This window comes from Lissotriton helveticus, chromosome 12, assembly GCF_964261635.1.
Source record: "Lissotriton helveticus chromosome 12, aLisHel1.1, whole genome shotgun sequence".
NCBI classification, from domain to species: Eukaryota; Metazoa; Chordata; class Amphibia; order Caudata; family Salamandridae; genus Lissotriton; species Lissotriton helveticus.
The window spans coordinates 658,268,193-658,282,439 of record NC_136073.1 but is presented as its reverse complement, the minus strand read 5'-3'; the positions used below and the strand labels follow the sequence as shown (position 1 = coordinate 658,282,439).

Genomic DNA, 14,247 nt, shown 5'->3' with positions numbered 1-14,247 from the left:
CTGCCTGCTATTGTGAAGTTTCAAGATAGTCACGAAAAGCAATCTTGTGCACTGCACAACCTCTTTCCCATGATGCACCTCTCCTGCACTCTGTCTATGCAAATGAGCAAGCAGAGAGTTCAGGAATAAAAAACCTAAGCTCATGTCCCCAAATAACAGCAGCAGACAACTCGCAGATATTCCCCAATTTCTAATGCTTTTCTTTTAAACACACGATAAACAGCCTCACCTGTGGTAAGGCTTAAAAAAACTTGAATAAACTCGTAAATGATCCTCTCCACGGGAATCTTCAGTAAAAGGCAAAAGATTTTTTTCGTTTTTGAAGAAAAACCAGAGTAAGTTAGAATATAGCTCTCTGGGGGTAAGTGGCACCACATCAAAGACCCCGTCATTGCGAGGGTGAGGACCTGAGAGGTATTTTCAGGATCTAAGAAAGAGGGCAAGAACCAGGCCGGTGAGGGAAGCAGGCCCAAATATCAGAGTCTCTGCTCAAAGCACAGAAAACCAAAAAGGTGGACAGTTCCCATGCGTCTGTCTGGGAATATGCAAATTCTTTTTTGTACACACCTCAGCTCATTAGGAGGTGTTGGGGCTGCTGGGCAAGGGGAACGTGCATCAGGTTTTAGGTGAAGTGGCACTGTAGGACTTTCGTCCCCTAGCGATTTTACGCATTCCCCACCATCCTGCCAATCGATAGGCTGTGAGCCACCACTGTGCTCTGCTCATAGCCATGCACTTTAAGTCAATTTTTCGCACGTACTTTCATTAAACCTGAATATAGTAGTATATATCTGTCTAGGCTAGAGGCACATGAAACAGGACTGGCGTGCCTCTTTAAGTGTACCTGAGAGGAATCTGACTCAGGATTGGCCACCCTCTCAGGGCACCTCTAACGGGCACAAATATTGGGCAAGCCCTATGAAAAGCACAGCATGAGTCCAGGTGCCACCTTTAAAAAGGAGGGTGACGTCTGGCCTCTGACAGCAGGAATATTAAGAGAAGAAAAAACATACTGCCTGCTATCGTGAAGTATCAAGATAGTCACGAAAAGCAATTTCATGCACTGCAAAAGCTCTTTCCCATGATGCACCTTTCCTGCACTCTGTCTATGCAAACGAGCAAACAGAGAGTTCAGGAATAAAAAACCTAAGCTCATGTCTCCATAAACAGTAGCAAACTCAAAGATATTCACCAATTTCTAATGCTTTTCTTTTAAACACACGATAAACAGCTTCACCTATGGTAAGGCTTAAAAAAATTGAATAAACTCGTAAATGTTCCACTCCACGGAAATCTTTAGTAAAAGGCGAAAGATTTTTTCGTTTTGAAGAGAAACCAGATTAAGTTAGAATATGGCTCTCTGGGGGTAAGTGGCACCACATCAAAGACCCCGTCATTGCGAGGGTGAGGACCTGAGAGGTATTTTGAGGCTCTAAGAAAGAGGACAAGAACCAGGCCGGTGAGGGAAGCAGGCCCAAATTTCAGAGTCTCTGCTCAAAGCACATAAAATTAAAAAAGGTGGACAGTTCCCATGCGTCTGTCTTGGAATACGCAAATTCTTTTCTGAACACACCTCAGCTCATTAGGAGGCGTTGCGGCTGCTGGTCAAGGGGAACGGGAAGAGTGCATCAGGCTTTAGGTGAAGTGGCACTGTAGGACTTTCATCCCCCAGCGATTTTACGCTTTCCACACCATCCTTCCAATCGATAGGCTGTGAGCCATCACTGTGCTCTGCACATAGCCATGCACTTTAAGTCAATTTTTCGCACGTACTTTCATTAAACCTGAATATAGAAGTATATATCTGTCTAGGCTAGAGGCACATGAAACAGGACTGGCGTGCCGCTTCAAGTGTACCTGAGAGGAATCTGACTCAGGATTTGCCACCCTCTCAGGAATCTGACTCAGGATTGGCCAACCTCTCAGGGCACCGACTCAGGATTGGCCAACCTCTCAGGGCACCTCCAACTGGCACAAGTAACAGACAAACCCCATGAAAAGCACAGCGTGAGTCTAGGTGCCACCTTGAAAAAGGAGGGTGACGTCCGGCCTCTGACAGCAGGAATATTAAGAGAAGAGAAAACATACTGCCTGCTATCGTGAAATTCCAAGATATTCACGAAAAGCAATCTCCTGCACTGCACAAGCTCATTCCCATGATGCACCTCTCCTGCACTCTGTTTATGCAAATGAGCAAGCAGAGAGTTCAGGAATATAACACCTAAGCTCATGTCCCCAAAAAGCAGCAGCAAACAACTCGTAGAAATTCCACAATTTCTAATGCTTTTCTTTTAAACACACGATAAACAGCCTCACCTGTGGTAAGGCTTAAAAAAATTGAATAAACTCGTAAATGTTCCTCTCCACAGAAATTTTTAGTAAAAGGCGAAAGATTTATTAGTTTTGAAGAGAAACCAGAGTAAGTTAGAATATGGCTCTCTGGGGGTAAGTGGCACCACATCAAAGACCCCGTCATTGCGAGGGTGAGGACCTGAGAGGTATTTTCAGGCTCTAATAAAGAGTACAAGAACCAGGCCGGTGAGGGAAGCAGGCCCAAATTTCAGAGTCTCTGCTCAAAGCACAGAAAATCAAAAAGGTGGACAGTTCCCATGCGTCTGTCTGGGAATATGCAAATTCTTTTCTGTACACACCTCAGCTCATTAGGAGGCGTTGCGGCTGCTGGGCAAGGGGAACGGGAAGCGTGCATCAGGCTTTAGGTGAAGTGGCACTGTAGGACTTTCGTCCCCCAGCGATTTTGCGCTTTCCACACCATCCTTCCAATCGATAGGCTGTGAGCCACCACTGTGCTCTGCACATAGCCATGCAATTTAAGTCCCTTTTTCGCACGTACTTTCATTAAACCTGAATATAGAAGTATATATCTGTCTAGGCTAGAGGCACATGAAGCAGGAATGGCGTACCGCTTCAAGTGTACCTGAGAGGAATCTGACTCAGGATTGGCCACCCTCTCAGGAATCTGACTCAGGATTGGCCAACCTCTCAGGGCACCGACTCAGGATTGGCCAACCTCTCAGGGCACCTCCAACTGGCACAAATAACGGACAAGCCCCATGAAAAGCACAGCGTGAGTCTAAGTGCCACCTTGAAAAAGGAGGGTGACGTCTGGCCTCTGACAGCAGGAATATTAAGAGAGGAGAAAACATACTGCCTGCTATCGTGAAATTCCAAGATAGTCACGAAAAGCAATCTCATGCACTGCACAAGCTCTTTCCCATGATGCACCTCTCCTGCACTCTGTCTATGCAAATGAGCAAGCAGAGAGTTCAGGAATAAAACACCTAAGCTCATGTCCCCAAAAAACAGCAGCAGACAACTCGCAGATATTCCCCAATTTCTAATGCTTTTCTTTTAAACACACGATAAACAGCCTCACCTGTGGAAAGGCTTAAAAAAATTGAAGAAACTCGTTAATGTTCCTGTCCACGGAAATCTTTAGTAAAAGGCGAAAGATTTTTTCGTTTTGAAGAGAAACCAGAGTAAGTTAGAAAATGGCTCTCTGGGGGTAAGTGGCACCACATCAAAGACCCCGTCATTGCGAGGGTGAGGACCTGAGAGGTATTTTCAGGCTCTAAGAAAGAGGACAAGAACCAGGCCGGTGAGGGAAGCCGGCCCACATTTCAGAGTCTCTGCTCAAAGCACAGAAAATCAAAAAGGTGGACAGTTCCCATGCGTCTGTCTGGGAATATGCAAATTCTTTTCTGTACACACCTCAGCTCATTAGGAGGCGTTGCGGCTGCTGGGCAAGGGGAACGGGAAGCGTGCATCAGGCTTTAGGTGAAGTGGCACTGTAGGACTTTCGTCCCCCAGCGATTTTACGCTTTCCACACCATCCTTCCAATCGATAGGCTGTGAGCCACCACTGTGCTCTGCACATAGCCATGCACTTTAAGTCCCTTTTTTGCACGTACTTTCATTAAACCTGAATATAGAAGTATATATCTGTCTAGGCTAGAGGCACATGAAACAGGACTGGCGTGCCGCTTCAAGTGTACCTGAGAGGAATCTGACTCAGGATTGGCCACCCTCTCAGGGCACCGACTCAGGATTGGCCAACCTCTAACGGGCACAAATAACGGGCAAGCCCTATGAAAAGCACAGCGTGAGTCTAGGTGCCACCTTGAAAAAGGAGGGTGACGTCTGGCCTCTGACAGCAGGAATATTAAGAGAGGAGAAAACATACTGCCTGCTATCGTGAAATTCCAAGATAGTCACGAAAAGCAATCTCATGCACTGCACAAGCTCTTTCCCATGATGCACCTCTCCTGCACTCTGTCTATGCAAATGAGCAAGCAGAGAGTTCAGGAATAAAACACCTAAGCTCATGTCCCCAAAAAACAGCAGCAGACAACTCGCAGATATTCCCCAATTTCTAATGCTTTTCTTTTAAACACACGATAAACAGCCTCACCAGTGGTAAGGCTTAAAAAAATTGAAGAAACTCGTAAATGTTTCTCTCCACGGAAATCTTTAGTAAAAGGCAAAAGATTTTTTCGTTTTGAAGAGAAACCAGAGTAAGTTAGAAAATGGCTCTCTGGGGGTAAGTGGCACCACATCAAAGACCCCGTCATTGCGAGGGTGAGGACCTGAGAGGTATTTTCAGGCTCTAAGAAAGAGGACAAGAACCAGGCCGGTGAGGGAAGCAGGCCCAAATTTCAGAGTCTCTGCTCAAAGCACAGAAAATCAAAAAGGTGGACAGTTCCCATGCGTCTGTCTGGGAATATGCAAATTCTTTTCTGTACACACCTCAGCTCATTAGGAGGCGTGGCGGCTGCTGGGCAAGGGGAACGGGAAGCGTGCATCAGGCTTTAGGTGAAGTGGCACTGTAGGACTTTCGTCCCCCAGCGATTTTACCCTTTCCACACCATCCTTCCAATCGATAGGCTGTGAGCCACCACTGTGCTCTGCACATAGCCATGCACTTTAAGTCCCTTTTTTGCACGTACTTTCATTAAACCTGAATATAGAAGTATATATCTGTCTAGGCTAGAGGCACATGAAACAGGACTGGCGTGCCGCTTCAAGTGTACCTGAGAGGAATCTGACTCAGGATTGGCCACCCTCTCAGGGCACCGACTCAGGATTGGCCAACCTCTAACGGGCACAAATAACGGGCAAGCCCTATGAAAAGCACAGCGTGAGTCTAGGTGCCACCTTGAAAAAGGAGGGTGACGTCTGGCCTCTGACAGCAGGAATATTAAGAGAGGAGAAAACATACTGCCTGCTATCGTGAAATTCCAAGATAGTCACGAAAAGCAATCTCATGCACTGCACAAGCTCTTTCCCATGATGCACCTCTCCTGCACTCTGTCTATGCAAATGAGCAAGCAGAGAGTTCAGGAATAAAACACCTAAGCTCATGTCCCCAAAAAACAGCAGCAGACAACTCGCAGATATTCCCCAATTTCTAATGCTTTTCTTTTAAACACACGATAAACAGCCTCACCTGTGGTAAGGCTTAAAAAAATTGAATAAACTCGTAAATGTTCCTCTCCACGGAAATCTTTAGTAAAAGGCGAAAGATTTTTTCGTTTTGAAGAGAAACCAGAGTAAGTTAGAATATGGCTCTCTGGGGGTAAGTGGCACCACATCAAAGACCCCGTCATTGCGAGGGTGAGGACCTGAGAGGTATTTTCAGGCTCTAAGAAAGAGGACAAGAACCAGGCCGGTGAGGGAAGCAGGCCCACATTTCAGAGTCTCTGCTCAAAGCACAGAAAATCAAAAAGGTGGACAGTTCCCATGCGTCTGTCTGGGAATATGCAAAATCTTTTCTGTACACACCTCAGCTCATTAGGAGGCGTTGCGGCTGCTGGGCAAGGGGAACGGGAAGCGTGCATCAGGCTTTAGGTGAAGTGGCACTGTAGGACTTTTGTCCCCCAGCGATTTTACGCTTTCCACACCATCCTTCCAATCGATAGGCTGTGAGCCACCACTGTGCTCTGCACATAGCCATGCACTTTAAGTCCCTTTTTCGCACGTACTTTCATTAAACCTGAATATAGAAGTATATATCTGTCTAGGCTAGAGGCACATGAAACAGGACTGGCGTGCTGCTTCAAGTGTACCTGAGAGGAATCTGACTCAGGATTGGCCACCCTCTCAGGGCACCGACTCAGGATTGGCCAAACTCTATGGGGCACCTCCAACGGGCACAAATAACGGGCAAGCCCTATGAAAAGCACAGCGTGAGTCTAGGTGCCACCTTGAAAAAGGAGGGTGACGTCTGGCCTCTGGCAGCAGGAATATTAAGAGAGGAGAAAACATACTGCCTGCTATCGTGAAATTCCAAGATAGTCACGAAAAGCAATCTCATGCACTGCACAAGCTCTTTCCCATGATGCATCTCTCCTGCACTCTGTCTATGCAAATGAGCAAGCAGAGAGTTCAGGAATAAAACACCTAAGCTCATGTCCCCAAAAAACAGCAGCAGACAACTCGCAGATATTCCCCAATTTCTAATGCTTTTCTTTTAAACACACGATAAACAGCCTCACCTGTGGTAAGGCTTAAAAAAATTGAATAAACTCGTAAATGGTCCTCTCCACGGAAATCTTTAGTAAAAGGCGAAAGATTTTTTCGTTTTGAAGAGAAACCAGAGTAAGTTAGAAAATGGCTCTCTGGGGGTAAGTGGCACCACATCAAAGACCCCGTCATTGCGAGGGTGAGGACCTGAGAGGTATTTTCAGGCTCTAAGAAAGAGGACAAGAACCAGGCCGGTGAGGGAAGCAGGCCCAAATTTCAGAGTCTCTGCTCAAAGCACAGAAAATCAAAAAGGTGGACAGTTCCCATGCGTCTGTCTGGGAATATGCAAATTCTTTTCTGTACACACCTCAGCTCATTAGGAGGCGTTGCGGCTGCTGGGCAAGGGGAACGGGAAGCGTGCATCAGGCTTTAGGTGAAGTGGCACTGTAGGACTTTTGTCCCCCAGCGATTTTACGCTTTCCACACCATCCTTCCAATCGATAGGCTGTGAGCCACCACTGTGCTCTGCACATAGCCATGCACTTTAAGTCCCTTTTTCGCACGTACTTCCATTAAACCTGAATATAGAAGTATATATCTGTCTAGGCTAGAGGCACATAAAACAGGACTGGCGTGCCGCTTCAAGTGTACCTGAGAGGAATCTGACTCAGGATTGGCAACCCTCTCAGGGCACCGACTCAGGATTGGCCAACCTCTAACGGGCACAAATAACGGGCAAGCTCTATGAAAAGCACAGCGTGAGTCTAGGTGCCACCTTGAAAAAGGAGGGTGACGTCTGGCCTCTGACAGCAGGAATATTAAGAGAGGAGAAAACATACTGCCTGCTATCGTGAAATTCCAAGATAGTCACGAAAAGCAATCTCATGCACTGCACAAGCTCTTTCCCATGATGCACCTCTCCTGCACTCTGTCTATGCAAATGAGCAAGCAGAGAGTTCAGGAATAAAACACCTAAGCTCATGTCCCCAAAAAACAGCAGCAGGCAACTCGCAGATATTTCCCAATTTCTAATGCTTTTCTTTTAAACACACGATAAACAGCCTCACCTGTGGTAAGGCTTAAAAAAATTGAATAAACTCGTAAATGTTCCTCTCCACGGAAATCTTTAGTAAAAGGCGAAAGATTTTTTCGTTTTGAAGAGAAACCAGAGTAAGTTAGAATATGGCTCTCTGGGGGTAAGTGGCACCACATCAAAGACCCCGTCATTGCGAGGGTGAGGACCTGAGAGGTATTTTCAGGCTCTAAGAAAGAGGACAAGAACCAGGCCGGTGAGGGAAGCAGGCCCAAATTTCAGAGTCTCTGCTCAAAGCACAGAAAATCAAAAAGGTGGACAGTTCCCATGCGTCTGTCTGGGAATATGCAAATTCTTTTCTGTACACACCTCAGCTCATTAGGAGGCGTTGCGGCTGCTGGGCAAGGGGAACGGGAAGCGTGCATCAGGCTTTAGGTGAAGTGGCACTGTAGGACTTTTGTCCCCCAGCGATTTTACGCTTTCCACACCATCCTTCCAATCGATAGGCTGTGAGCCACCACTGTGCTCTGCACATAGCCATGCACTTTAAGTCCCTTTTTCGCACGTACTTTAATTAAACCTGAATATAGAAGTATATATCTGTCTAGGCTAGAGGCACATGAAAAAGGACTGGCGTGCTGCTTCAAGTGTACCTGAGAGGAATCTGACTCAGGATTGGCCACCCTCTCAGGGCACCGACTCAGGATTGGCCAACCTCTAACGGGCACAAATAATGGGCAAGCCCTATGAAAAGCACAGCGTGAGTCTAGGTGCCACCATGAAAAAGGAGGGTGACGTCTGGCCTCTGACAGCAGGAATATTAAGAGAGGAGAAAACATACTGCCTGCTATCGTGAAATTCCAAGATAGTCACGAAAAGCAATCTCATGCACTGCACAAGCTCTTTCCCATGATGCACCTCTCCTGCACTCTGTCTATGCAAATGAGCAAGCAGAGAGTTCAGGAATAAAACACCTAAGCTCATGTCCCCAATAAAAAAGCAGCAGACAACTCGCAGATATTCACCAATTTCTAATGCTTTTCTTTAAACACACGATAAACAGCCTCACCTGTGGTAAGGCTTAAAAAAATTGAATAAACTCATAAATGTTCCTCTCCACGGAAATCTTTAGTAAAAGGCGAAAGATTTTTTCATTTTGAAGAGAAACCAGAGTAAGTTAGAATATGGCTCTCTGGGGGTAAGTGGCACCACATCAAAGACCCCGTCATTGCGAGGGTGAGGACCTGAGAGGTATTTTCAGGCTCTAAGAAAGAGGACAAGAACCAGGCCGGTGAGGGAAGCAGGCCCAAATTTCAGAGTCTCTGCTCAAAGCACAGAAAATCAAAAAGGTGGACAGTTCCCATGCGTCTGTCTGGGAATATGCAAATTCTTTTCTGTACACACCTCAGCTCATTAGGAGGCGTTGCGGCTGCTGGGCAAGGGGAACGGGAAGCGTGCATCAGGCTTTAGGTGAAGTGGCACTGTAGGACTTTTGTCCCCCAGCGATTTTACGCTTTCCACACCATCCTTCCAATCGATAGGCTGTGAGCCACCACTGTGCTCTGCACATAGCCATGCACTTTAAGTCCCTTTTTCGCACGTACTTTAATTAAACCTGAATATAGAAGTATATATCTGTCTAGGCTAGAGGCACATGAAAAAGGACTGGCGTGCTGCTTCAAGTGTACCTGAGAGGAATCTGACTCAGGATTGGCAACCCTCTCAGGGCACCGACTCAGGATTGGCCAACCTCTAACGGGCACAAATAACGGGCAAGCTCTATGAAAAGCACAGCGTGAGTCTAGGTGCCACCTTGAAAAAGGAGGGTGACGTCTGGCCTCTGACAGCAGGAATATTAAGAGAGGAGAAAACATACTGCCTGCTATCGTGAAATTCCAAGATAGTCACGAAAAGCAATCTCATGCACTGCACAAGCTCTTTCCCATGATGCACCTCTCCTGCACTCTGTCTATGCAAATGAGCAAGCAGAGAGTTCAGGAATAAAACACCTAAGCTCATGTCCCCAAAAAACAGCAGCAGGCAACTCGCAGATATTTCCCAATTTCTAATGCTTTTCTTTTAAACACACGATAAACAGCCTCACCTGTGGTAAGGCTTAAAAAAATTGAATAAACTCGTAAATGTTCCTCTCCACGGAAATCTTTAGTAAAAGGCGAAAGATTTTTTCGTTTTGAAGAGAAACCAGAGTAAGTTAGAATATGGCTCTCTGGGGGTAAGTGGCACCACATCAAAGACCCCGTCATTGCGAGGGTGAGGACCTGAGAGGTATTTTCAGGCTCTAAGAAAGAGGACAAGAACCAGGCCGGTGAGGGAAGCAGGCCCAAATTTCAGAGTCTCTGCTCAAAGCACAGAAAATCAAAAAGGTGGACAGTTCCCATGCGTCTGTCTGGGAATATGCAAATTCTTTTCTGTACACACCTCAGCTCATTAGGAGGCGTTGCGGCTGCTGGGCAAGGGGAACGGGAAGCGTGCATCAGGCTTTAGGTGAAGTGGCACTGTAGGACTTTTGTCCCCCAGCGATTTTACGCTTTCCACACCATCCTTCCAATCGATAGGCTGTGAGCCACCACTGTGCTCTGCACATAGCCATGCACTTTAAGTCCCTTTTTCGCACGTACTTTAATTAAACCTGAATATAGAAGTATATATCTGTCTAGGCTAGAGGCACATGAAAAAGGACTGGCGTGCTGCTTCAAGTGTACCTGAGAGGAATCTGACTCAGGATTGGCCACCCTCTCAGGGCACCGACTCAGGATTGGCCAACCTCTAACGGGCACAAATAATGGGCAAGCCCTATGAAAAGCACAGCGTGAGTCTAGGTGCCACCATGAAAAAGGAGGGTGACGTCTGGCCTCTGACAGCAGGAATATTAAGAGAGGAGAAAACATACTGCCTGCTATCGTGAAATTCCAAGATAGTCACGAAAAGCAATCTCATGCACTGCACAAGCTCTTTCCCATGATGCACCTCTCCTGCACTCTGTCTATGCAAATGAGCAAGCAGAGAGTTCAGGAATAAAACACCTAAGCTCATGTCCCCAATAAAAAAGCAGCAGACAACTCGCAGATATTCACCAATTTCTAATGCTTTTCTTTAAACACACGATAAACAGCCTCACCTGTGGTAAGGCTTAAAAAAATTGAATAAACTCATAAATGTTCCTCTCCACGGAAATCTTTAGTAAAAGGCGAAAGATTTTTTCATTTTGAAGAGAAACCAGAGTAAGTTAGAATATGGCTCTCTGGGGGTAAGTGGCACCACATCAAAGACCCCGTCATTGCGAGGGTGAGGACCTGAGAGGTATTTTCAGGCTCTAAGAAAGAGGACAAGAACCAGGCCGGTGAGGGAAGCAGGCCCAAATTTCAGAGTCTCTGCTCAAAGCACAGAAAATCAAAAAGGTGGACAGTTCCCATGCGTCTGTCTGGGAATATGCAAATTCTTTTCTGTACACACCTCAGCTCATTAGGAGGCGTTGCGGCTGCTGGGCAAGGGGAACGGGAAGCGTGCATCAGGCTTTAGGTGAAGTGGCACTGTAGGACTTTTGTCCCCCAGCGATTTTACGCTTTCCACACCATCCTTCCAATCGATAGGCTGTGAGCCACCACTGTGCTCTGCACATAGCCATGCACTTTAAGTCCCTTTTTCGCACGTACTTTAATTAAACCTGAATATAGAAGTATATATCTGTCTAGGCTAGAGGTACATGAAAAAGGACTGGCGTGCTGCTTCAAGTGTACCTGAGAGGAATCTGACTCAGGATTGGCCACCCTCTCAGGGCACCGACTCAGGATTGGCCAACCTCTAACGGGCACAAATAATGGGCAAGCCCTATGAAAAGCACAGCGTGAGTCTAGGTGCCACCATGAAAAAGGAGGGTGACGTCTGGCATCTGACAGCAGGAATATTAAGAGAGGAGAAAACATACTGCCTGCTATCGTGAAATTCCAAGATAGTCACGAAAAGCAATCTCATGCACTGCACAAGCTCTTTCCCATGATGCACCTCTCCTGCACTCTGTCTATGCAAATGAGCAAGCAGAGAGTTCAGGAATAAAACACCTAAGCTCATGTCCCCAATAAAAAAGCAGCAGACAACTCGCAGATATTCACCAATTTCTAATGCTTTTCTTTAAACACACGATAAACAGCCTCACCTGTGGTAAGGCTTAAAAAAATTGAATAAACTCATAAATGTTCCTCTCCACGAAAATCTTTAGTAAAAGGCGAAAGATTTTTTCGTTTTAAAGAGAAACCAGAGTAAGTTAGAATATGGCTCTCTGGGGGTAAGTGGCACCACATCAAAGACCCCGTCATTGTGAGTGTGAGGACCTGAGAGGTATTTTCAAAATCTAAGAAAGAGGACAAGAACCAGGCCGGTGAGGGAAGCAGGCCCAAATTTCAGAGTCTCTGCTCAAAGCACAGAAAATCAAAAAGGTGGACAGTTCCCATGCGTCTGTCTGGGAATATGCAAATTCTTTTCTGTACACACCTCAGCTCATTAGGAGGTGTTGCGGCTGCTGGGCAAGGGGAATGGGAAGCGTGCATCAGGCTTTAGGTGAAGTGGCACTGTAGGACTTTTGTCCCCCAGCGATTTTACGCTTTCCACACCATCCTTCCAATCGTTAGGCTGTGAGCCACCACTGTGCTCTGCACATAGCCATGCACTTCAAGTCCCTTTTTCGCACGTACTTTCATTAAACCTGAATATAGAAGTATATATCTGTCTAGGCTAGAGGCACATGAAACAGGACTGGCGTGCCGCTTCAAGTGTACCTGAGAGGAATCTGACTCAGGATTGGCCACCCTCTCAGGGCACCGACTCAGGATTGGCCAACCTCTAACGGGCACAAATAACGGGCAAGCCCTATGAAAAGCACAGCGTGAGTCTAGGTGCCACCTTGAAAAAGGAGGGTGACGTCTGGCCTCTGACAGCAGGAATATTAAGAGAGGAGAAAACATACTGCCTGCTATCATGAAATTCCAAGATAGTCACAAAAAGCAATCTCATGCACTGCACAAGCTCTTTCCCATGATGCACCTCTCCTGCACTCTGTCTATGCAAATGAGCAAGCAGAGAGTTCAGGAATAAAACACCTAAGCTCATGTCCCCAAAAAACAGCATCAGACAACTCGCAGATATTCCTCAATTTCTAATGCTTATCTTTTAAACACACGATAAACAGCCTCACCTGTGGTAAGGCTTAAAAAAATTTAATAAACTCGTAAATGTTTCTCTCCACGGAAATCTTTAGTAAAAGGCGAAAGATTTTTTCGTTTTGAAGAGAAACCAGAGTAAGTTAGAATATGGCTCTCTGGGGGTAAGTGGCACCACATCAAAGACCCCGTCATTGCGAGGGTGAGGACCTGAGAGGTATTTTCAAAATCTAAGAAAGAGGACAAGAACCAGGCCGGTGAGGGAAGCAGGCCCAAATTTCAGAGTCTCTGCTCAAAGCACAGAAAATCAAAAAGGTGGACAGTTCCCATGCGTCTGTCTGGGAATATGCAAATTCTTTTCTGTACACACCTCAGCTCATTAGGAGGCGTTGCGGATGCTGGGCAAGGGGAACGGGAAGCGTGCATCAGGCTTTAGGTGAAGGGGCACTGTAGGACTTTTGTCCCCTAGCGATTTTACGCTTTCCACACCATCCTTCCAATCGTTAGGCTGTGAGCCACCACTGTGCTCTGCACATAGCCATGCACTTTAAGTCCCTTTTTCACACGTACTTTCATTAAACCTGAATATAGAAGCATATATCTGTCTAGGCTAGAGGCACATGAAACAGGACTGGCGTGCCGCTTCAAGTGTACCTGAGAGGAATCTGACTCAGGATTGGCCACCCTCTCAGGGCACCGACTCAGGATTGGCCAACCTCTATGGGGCACAAATAACGGGCAAGCCCTATGAAAAGCACAGCGTGAGTCTAGGTGCCACCTTGAAAAAGGAGGGTGACGTCTGGCCTCTGACAGCAGGAATATTAAGAGAGGAGAAAACATACTGCCTGCTATCGTGAAATTCCAAGATAGTCACGAAAAGCAATCTCATGCACTGCACAAGCTCTTTCCCATGATGCACCTCTCCTGCACTCTGTCTATGCAAATGAGCAAGCAGAGAGTTCAGGAATAAAACACCTAAGCTCATGTCCCCAAAAAACAGCAGCAGACAACTCGCAGATATTCCCCAATTTCTAATGCTTTTCTTTTAAACACACGATAAACAGCCTCACCTGTGGTAAGCCTTAAAAAAATTGAATAAACTCGTAAATGTTCCTCTCCACGGAAATCTTTAGTAAAAGGCAAAAGATTTTTTTCGTTTTGAAGAGAAACCAGAGTAAGTTAGAATATGGCTCTCTGGGGGTAAGTGGCACCACATCAAAGACCCCGTCATTGTGAGGGTGAGGACCTGAGAGGTATTTTCAGGCTCTAAGAAAGAGGACAAGAACCAGGCCGGTGAGGGAAGCAGGCCCAAATTTCAGAGTCTCTGCTTAAAGCACAGAAAATCAAAAAGGTGGAGAGTTCCCATGCGTCTGTCTGGGAATATGCAAATTCTTTTCTGTACACACCTCAGCTCATTAGGAGGTGTTGCGGCTGCTGGGCAAGGGGAACGGGAAGCGTGCATCAGGCTTTAGGTGAAGTGGCACTGTAGGACTTTTGTCCCCCAGCGATTTTACGCTTTCCACACCATCCTTCCAATCGTTAGGCTGTGAGCCACCACTG

At 46.4% G+C, this 14,247-nt stretch overlaps 14 non-coding genes across 14 annotated transcripts; all 14 read right to left on the bottom strand.

Annotated features, from left to right (window-relative positions):
* Positions 1–221: 221 nt before the first annotated feature.
* On the bottom strand, positions 222–339 carry LOC144801090 (U5 spliceosomal RNA). The gene has a single exon (XR_013604966.1). It is a non-coding gene; the product is annotated as a U5 spliceosomal RNA (small nuclear RNA).
* An 890-nt stretch (positions 340–1,229) lies between these two features.
* On the bottom strand, positions 1,230–1,344 carry LOC144800975 (U5 spliceosomal RNA). Its single transcript, XR_013604853.1, has one exon. It is a non-coding gene; the product is annotated as a U5 spliceosomal RNA (small nuclear RNA).
* Positions 1,345–2,308: 964 nt separating this feature from the next.
* On the bottom strand, positions 2,309–2,423 carry LOC144800980 (U5 spliceosomal RNA). Its single transcript, XR_013604858.1, has one exon. It is a non-coding gene; the product is annotated as a U5 spliceosomal RNA (small nuclear RNA).
* A 963-nt stretch (positions 2,424–3,386) lies between these two features.
* On the bottom strand, positions 3,387–3,501 carry LOC144800887 (U5 spliceosomal RNA). The gene has a single exon (XR_013604768.1). It is a non-coding gene; the product is annotated as a U5 spliceosomal RNA (small nuclear RNA).
* Positions 3,502–4,421: 920 nt separating this feature from the next.
* Positions 4,422–4,536, bottom strand: LOC144800347 (U5 spliceosomal RNA). Its single transcript, XR_013604257.1, has one exon. It is a non-coding gene; the product is annotated as a U5 spliceosomal RNA (small nuclear RNA).
* A 920-nt stretch (positions 4,537–5,456) lies between these two features.
* Positions 5,457–5,571, bottom strand: LOC144800046 (U5 spliceosomal RNA). Its single transcript, XR_013603967.1, has one exon. It is a non-coding gene; the product is annotated as a U5 spliceosomal RNA (small nuclear RNA).
* Positions 5,572–6,504: 933 nt separating this feature from the next.
* LOC144800654 (U5 spliceosomal RNA) lies at positions 6,505–6,619 on the bottom strand. Its single transcript, XR_013604544.1, has one exon. It is a non-coding gene; the product is annotated as a U5 spliceosomal RNA (small nuclear RNA).
* Positions 6,620–7,539: 920 nt separating this feature from the next.
* Positions 7,540–7,654, bottom strand: LOC144800045 (U5 spliceosomal RNA). Its single transcript, XR_013603966.1, has one exon. It is a non-coding gene; the product is annotated as a U5 spliceosomal RNA (small nuclear RNA).
* A 920-nt stretch (positions 7,655–8,574) lies between these two features.
* Positions 8,575–8,689, bottom strand: LOC144800378 (U5 spliceosomal RNA). Its single transcript, XR_013604286.1, has one exon. It is a non-coding gene; the product is annotated as a U5 spliceosomal RNA (small nuclear RNA).
* A 920-nt stretch (positions 8,690–9,609) lies between these two features.
* LOC144800044 (U5 spliceosomal RNA) lies at positions 9,610–9,724 on the bottom strand. Its single transcript, XR_013603965.1, has one exon. It is a non-coding gene; the product is annotated as a U5 spliceosomal RNA (small nuclear RNA).
* A 920-nt stretch (positions 9,725–10,644) lies between these two features.
* Positions 10,645–10,759, bottom strand: LOC144800375 (U5 spliceosomal RNA). The gene has a single exon (XR_013604284.1). It is a non-coding gene; the product is annotated as a U5 spliceosomal RNA (small nuclear RNA).
* A 920-nt stretch (positions 10,760–11,679) lies between these two features.
* LOC144800757 (U5 spliceosomal RNA) lies at positions 11,680–11,794 on the bottom strand. Its single transcript, XR_013604643.1, has one exon. It is a non-coding gene; the product is annotated as a U5 spliceosomal RNA (small nuclear RNA).
* A 920-nt stretch (positions 11,795–12,714) lies between these two features.
* On the bottom strand, positions 12,715–12,829 carry LOC144800965 (U5 spliceosomal RNA). Its single transcript, XR_013604843.1, has one exon. It is a non-coding gene; the product is annotated as a U5 spliceosomal RNA (small nuclear RNA).
* Positions 12,830–13,749: 920 nt separating this feature from the next.
* On the bottom strand, positions 13,750–13,865 carry LOC144800962 (U5 spliceosomal RNA). Its single transcript, XR_013604840.1, has one exon. It is a non-coding gene; the product is annotated as a U5 spliceosomal RNA (small nuclear RNA).
* Between the last annotated feature and the right edge of the window lie 382 nt (positions 13,866–14,247).